The 7,337-nt window shown below is 54.8% G+C and overlaps 1 pseudogene; it reads right to left on the minus strand.

The window, feature by feature from the left end:
* Positions 1–2,426: 2,426 nt before the first annotated feature.
* Positions 2,427–2,546, minus strand: LOC147350795 (5S ribosomal RNA; annotated as a pseudogene).
* Between the last annotated feature and the right edge of the window lie 4,791 nt (positions 2,547–7,337).

A 7,337-nucleotide genomic window follows, 5' to 3' on the forward strand; every position in this document is an offset into this window, starting at 1 on the left:
ATTTCCCAGGCGAGGATACTGGGAGTGGGTTGCCATTTCCTTCTCCGGCGGGATCTTCCCGACCCAGGGATCAAACCCCAGTCTCCTGCGCGCGGATGCCTTGCCATCTGAACCAGGACATTGCTAATTCCCTAGGCAAAATACAAAGAATAGAGCTCGTGTTCTACTAAATGGAAAGACGATTTCAAAAACAGAAGCTGTCCTTTGTTGGTATCTTTGAATCTTTATGTAGTTTTCGTTGATTTTTACTGTTAAGGCTAACTGAACAAGGCAAGAGAGAAACCCCAGAATTGAAAAGCAATTGACGGTTTTGAAAGAAACATGTGCAGGCGAAGCTCTCTTCCTTTTTGAGAGATGGTTAAATGCAAAATCTTGATTCAACACATATGACTTTTGTGCACTTTATTTCAAATCTCCATGACAAAACCCTAAGGCGTCCAGGAAGAAAGGAGTAGAGGGGCAGACACAAAGAGCAACCTTTCCCCTTGGTGCCATCGCAACCAGCTGCTTAGTTCCTTCATCTCAAGGACTATCATGTGGGCTTCTCTGGTTTGTCTGATTCTTGTTTCGGGGACCGTTTCTCGTCACAAGGCTGTCAACAGTGGGGGTGGGTGGTGTGTGTGTGTGGGGGGGGGAGGGGGGGAGCCCTTCTTTCCATTCCACATGAGACCCAGTGGACAATCCAGGCCCTGCCCACTGCATTGAGTGTGCAGCAACAATATCAACGGTAATGCCGGTGAACAATGCGTATTCCTGGAATCCACTCCGTTGGCTACTGACTGTGTGTGCTGGTGGTCTGGAACCTAGACCTGGAAGCTTTCTGGATGATTGCAAATGACACCAAAGTCTGAGGACGATGGAAGATCTTCACATTTCTGCAAGAGCCACACACCTCCAGAAGGAACCACAAGACTTGCCTGAAATGGTCAAGGTATAAGTATTGGACTCAACGTTGGAAGGTCTCCACCTTTGCTATGGAAGTCAAACGATCTTTCTTTGAAATGAAAATGGAGCCTACTGAACGTTCACATTCTTCTAGAGCATTTGAAAAGCCCTAACTTGTAGAAATCTGCTGTACGAGTTCCTTGAAAGCAAGACCCTCTATGTATGGATATGTCTTCATGCCTTAGATTGTGCCTCGAATATAGTGTACCCATCAACCCAGGAAAGGAAAGAATTGAATCGCCAAATATACAAAGAGATCAAAAGTGCCGAGCCAAGTGACCCCTTGAGGCTTCCAAGAGCTTTTCTGTCTTTCACACACTAAGTAAATACTGAGCACCTACGATGAGCTAGGAGGCATGTAATAAGTTTCAGGGAATAGAAGGCGGAGAGAAGAAGACACAGAGTTCCTGCTTTCACTGAGACGACTCTAATGATACATCACAGGCAGATCCTTTGAGAACCTATAGAGGGGCCTCTTCCCTCACCACAAAACCTGGGTGTCAGGGAAGGCTTTCCAGAGGCACCATTTCGTTGAGGTCCATAGGTTGAACCTAGGTAAACCAGGGTTGAGATGCAGGAAGAATTTCAGGCAGGGAAAATAGCATCTTGGAAGGCTATGTGACCAGGGAAACTTAGGACATTCAAGAAACGAAAAATGCCCTATGGGATGGAAGCCAAAGAGTGCAGAGGGCATTCCAGGCAAAAGACATCAGAGAAGAACGTGAGGAGCAAGCCTGAAGGGAAGTGGTCGTATCTTCAATATGCTGGGAAAATACGAGAGCCGTTGGAGCAGGGAGGTGACAGCATTGCATCTGCATTTCCAAAAGGTCATCTTGCTCCACGTCACTAATGATTGGAGAGGCTCAACTCCAAACTCCAAGGAGGGACCACTTCACATGAGTCCGACTGGGCCTCACTGCGATGTCTGTCAATAACCGATGCTGGAGAAGATGTGGAGCAAAGGGAACTCTCCTCCACGGTGAGTAGGAATGGGCGTGGGTAGAGCCGGTATGGAAAAGAATATGGAGGTTCCCGAAGGAACTAAAAGTGGAAGTAGCCTATGGTCCAGCAGTCCGACTCCCAGGCATAGATCCACCCACGGTATAAGTGAACAAGATAGATGCCCCGTTTGGGCACATCTATCTGTGCGTGCGCGCGCACATGCGCATGCGCGATCGCCTCGAGGCAGGGGGTGGGGCGGGGGCCGGGGCTCTGGCTGGAGTCGGTGCAAGCCCCGGGATCGCCTGAGGCAAGCCAAAGGAGCCCCAGGTGGAGACGGGACTGCCGGTCGTCGGGTGTCCTGGAAGCCGAATGCGAATGCGGAGGGGCTCGCGGGCCGCGCGGAGGCAACCCAGGTCTGCAGCGGGAGTCGGGGCCCCGGCCACCCGCTCCCCGCGGCCCGGGAGGGGCTGGGGCTGCGGGGGGGATCCAAGAATCGGGACGCGCGGCGGGGGCTAAAGGACCTCTTCTGGTAGGCAAAAAGCCTCGAGCACCCGGGATTCCCAGGTGGTCTCCCATCCAAGATACTAACCAGGCCCGACCCTGCTTAGCTTCCGAGATCAGACGAGATCGGGCGCCTTCAGGCTGATACGGCCTGAGACGGTGGCGCTTGGCTCGGGGCGCCCTAAGAGCCTTGCGCTTCGCCTCCCTTTCGCTCTGCCCTGCAGGTCGGGCCAACGGGCCGCACCTCTCGTCGCGGGGCATGCTGTACTTGAGCCGCACGACCCGCGACCGGACTCCAGCCTGCTGACGCCGGCCCGCCCCCCCCCCCCACCCCCCGAACACCGCCAACACCAGACCAGCAAGCGCCTGGCCGGGCCCGGGGGCCCGAGGGGCTTCCAGGACCCCCCATTGACCGGGAGGTCGTGCGTGCGTGCGTGCGCGCGGGGCCTGGGGGCTGGGCTGAGGGGTGCGGAGGTCTCGGCGCCCTCCCACCCGCGGCCACTCCAGACCCGGCCGCGCTCGCTGAGCCGGGCCTCCCCCCGATCCCATTCGCTGCTCAGGCCCGCGCGGCCCCGGAGGTGTCGGTCTTCGGCGCCCGCCGCCTCCCAACCCCCGGGGCCCAGGGGCCTCTGAACCTCCTGCGGGCCTAGACGCAGCGAAACTTGAGCGCCCAACTTGCCCGGCACCTGTCCGGTGCCCAAACCCACCAGAAGCCAGGGAGGCGCGGTCGACCGGAGCGCCTCAGCCCCTCCCCTTCGCACTACCGAGGCCCCCCCTTTGCCCCCACGCCAAGCCCTCGACCTTCCTGAGAGAGCAGACGAGCCACAGGCAGGCACACAGACAGACACACAGACACTCGCACGCACCCACGCCAAGGGAGACAGCTGGCCTGCGCAAGCTCCTCAGCCAGAGCCAGAGCGCCTGGGAGAGGCCGGGGCCAGACGAACGGGCCGGCGGCTGGCTGTCAGGAGATACAGAGGCAGAAATACATGAAGATTCCGAGACAGACTCCAAGACGGCAAGAGGAGATACACACACACACACACACACACACACACACACACACACACACACACTTGAGTGTGGTCTTTGGAAATACTTGTGTTCGTAGTTGCTGGGTTGAGCCCAACTTTAATACAACCCATGGACTGCGGCCCATCAGGCTCCTCTGTCCGTGGCATTTCCCAGGCGAGGATACTGGGAGTGGGTTGCCATTTCCTTCTCCGGCGGGATCTTCCCGACCCAGGGATCAAACCCCAGTCTCCTGCGCGCGGATGCCTTGCCATCTGAACCAGGACATTGCTAATTCCCTAGGCAAAATACAAAGAATAGAGCTCGTGTTCTACTAAATGGAAAGACGATTTCAAAAACAGAAGCTGTCCTTTGTTGGTATCTTTGAATCTTTATGTAGTTTTCGTTGATTTTTACTGTTAAGGCTAACTGAACAAGGCAAGAGAGAAACCCCAGAATTGAAAAGCAATTGACGGTTTTGAAAGAAACATGTGCAGGCGAAGCTCTCTTCCTTTTTGAGAGATGGTTAAATGCAAAATCTTGATTCAACACATATGACTTTTGTGCACTTTATTTCAAATCTCCATGACAAAACCCTAAGGCGTCCAGGAAGAAAGGAGTAGAGGGGCAGACACAAAGAGCAACCTTTCCCCTTGGTGCCATCGCAACCAGCTGCTTAGTTCCTTCATCTCAAGGACTATCATGTGGGCTTCTCTGGTTTGTCTGATTCTTGTTTCGGGGACCGTTTCTCGTCACAAGGCTGTCAACAGTGGGGGTGGGTGGTGTGTGTGTGGGGGGGGGGGGAGGGGGGGAGCCCTTCTTCCCAGGTGGTCTCCCATCCAAGATACTAACCAGGCCCGACCCTGCTTAGCTTCCGAGATCAGACGAGATCGGGCGCCTTCAGGCTGATACGGCCTGAGACGGTGGCGCTTGGCTCGGGGCGCCCTAAGAGCCTTGCGCTTCGCCTCCCTTTCGCTCTGCCCTGCAGGTCGGGCCAACGGGCCGCACCTCTCGTCGCGGGGCATGCTGTACTTGAGCCGCACGACCCGCGACCGGACTCCAGCCTGCTGACGCCGGCCCGCCCCCCCCCCCCCCCCCCCCCCGAACACCGCCAACACCAGACCAGCAAGCGCCTGGCCGGGCCCGGGGGCCCGAGGGGCTTCCAGGACCCCCCATTGACCGGGAGGTCGTGCGTGCGTGCGTGCGCGCGGGGCCTGGGGGCTGGGCTGAGGGGTGCGGAGGTCTCGGCGCCCTCCCACCCGCGGCCACTCCAGACCCGGCCGCGCTCGCTGAGCCGGGCCTCTCCCCGATCCCATTCGCTGCTCAGGCCCGCGCGGCCCCGGAGGTGTCGGTCTTCGGCGCCCGCCGCCTCCCAACCCCCGGGGCCCAGGGGCCTCTGAACCTCCTGCGGGCCTAGACGCAGCGAAACTTGAGCGCCCAACTTGCCCGGCACCTGTCCGGTGCCCAAACCCACCAGAAGCCAGGGAGGCGCGGTCGACCGGAGCGCCTCAGCCCCTCCCCTTCGCACTACCGAGGCCCCCCCTTTGCCCCCACGCCAAGCCCTCGACCTTCCTGAGAGAGCAGACGAGCCACAGGCAGGCACACAGACAGACACACAGACACTCGCACGCACCCACGCCAAGGGAGACAGCTGGCCTGCGCAAGCTCCTCAGCCAGAGCCAGAGCGCCTGGGAGAGGCCGGGGCCAGACGAACGGGCCGGCGGCTGGCTGTCAGGAGATACAGAGGCAGAAATACATGAAGATTCCGAGACAGACTCCAAGACGGCAAGAGGAGATACACACACACACACACACACACACACACACACACACACACACACTTGAGTGTGGTCTTTGGAAATACTTGTGTTCGTAGTTGCTGGGTTGAGCCCAACTTTAATACAACCCATGGACTGCGGCCCATCAGGCTCCTCTGTCCGTGGCATTTCCCAGGCGAGGATACTGGGAGTGGGTTGCCATTTCCTTCTCCGGCGGGATCTTCCCGACCCAGGGATCAAACCCCAGTCTCCTGCGCGCGGATGCCTTGCCATCTGAACCAGGACATTGCTAATTCCCTAGGCAAAATACAAAGAATAGAGCTCGTGTTCTACTAAATGGAAAGACGATTTCAAAAACAGAAGCTGTCCTTTGTTGGTATCTTTGAATCTTTATGTAGTTTTCGTTGATTTTTACTGTTAAGGCTAACTGAACAAGGCAAGAGAGAAACCCCAGAATTGAAAAGCAATTGACGGTTTTGAAAGAAACATGTGCAGGCGAAGCTCTCTTCCTTTTTGAGAGATGGTTAAATGCAAAATCTTGATTCAACACATATGACTTTTGTGCACTTTATTTCAAATCTCCATGACAAAACCCTAAGGCGTCCAGGAAGAAAGGAGTAGAGGGGCAGACACAAAGAGCAACCTTTCCCCTTGGTGCCATCGCAACCAGCTGCTTAGTTCCTTCATCTCAAGGACTATCATCTGGGCTTCTCTGGTTTGTCTGATTCTTGTTTCGGGGACCGTTTCTCGTCACAAGGCTGTCAACAGTGGGGGTGGGTGGTGTGTGTGTGGGGGGGGGAGGGGGGGAGCCCTTCTTTCCATTCCACATGAGACCCAGTGGACAATCCAGGCCCTGCCCACTGCATTGAGTGTGCAGCAACAATATCAACGGTAATGCCGGTGAACAATGCGTATTCCTGGAATCCACTCCGTTGGCTACTGACTGTGTGTGCTGGTGGTCTGGAACCTAGACCTGGAAGCTTTCTGGATGATTGCAAATGACACCAAAGTCTGAGGACGATGGAAGATCTTCACATTTCTGCAAGAGCCACACACCTCCAGAAGGAACCACAAGACTTGCCTGAAATGGTCAAGGTATAAGTATTGGACTCAACGTTGGAAGGTCTCCACCTTTGCTATGGAAGTCAAACGATCTTTCTTTGAAATGAAAATGGAGCCTACTGAACGTTCACATTCTTCTAGAGCATTTGAAAAGCCCTAACTTGTAGAAATCTGCTGTACGAGTTCCTTGAAAGCAAGACCCTCTATGTATGGATATGTCTTCATGCCTTAGATTGTGCCTCGAATATAGTGTACCCATCAACCCAGGAAAGGAAAGAATTGAATCGCCAAATATACAAAGAGATCAAAAGTGCCGAGCCAAGTGACCCCTTGAGGCTTCCAAGAGCTTTTCTGTCTTTCACACACTAAGTAAATACTGAGCACCTACGATGAGCTAGGAGGCATGTAATAAGTTTCAGGGAATAGAAGGCGGAGAGAAGAAGACACAGAGTTCCTGCTTTCACTGAGACGACTCTAATGATACATCACAGGCAGATCCTTTGAGAACCTATAGAGGGGCCTCTTCCCTCACCACAAAACCTGGGTGTCAGGGAAGGCTTTCCAGAGGCACCATTTCGTTGAGGTCCATAGGTTGAACCTAGGTAAACCAGGGTTGAGATGCAGGAAGAATTTCAGGCAGGGAAAATAGCATCTTGGAAGGCTATGTGACCAGGGAAACTTAGGACATTCAAGAAACGAAAAATGCCCTATGGGATGGAAGCCAAAGAGTGCAGAGGGCATTCCAGGCAAAAGACATCAGAGAAGAACGTGAGGAGCAAGCCTGAAGGGAAGTGGTCGTATCTTCAATATGCTGGGAAAATACGAGAGCCGTTGGAGCAGGGAGGTGACAGCATTGCGTCTGCATTTCCAAAAGGTCATCTTGCTCCACGTCACTAATGATTGGAGAGGCTCAACTCCAAACTCCAAGGAGGGACCACTTCACATGAGTCCGACTGGGCCTCACTGCGATGTCTGTCAATAACCGATGCTGGAGAAGATGTGGAGCAAAGGGAACTCTCCTCCACGGTGAGTAGGAATGGGCGTGGGTAGAGCCGGTATGGAAAAGAATATGGAGGTTCCCGAAGGAACTAAAAGTGG

Source organism: Bos grunniens, chromosome 20, assembly GCF_055505025.1.
Source record: "Bos grunniens cultivar Pamir isolate PY7600 chromosome 20, Bosgru_T2T1.0, whole genome shotgun sequence".
In the NCBI taxonomy this organism is placed as follows: domain Eukaryota; kingdom Metazoa; phylum Chordata; class Mammalia; order Artiodactyla; family Bovidae; genus Bos; species Bos grunniens.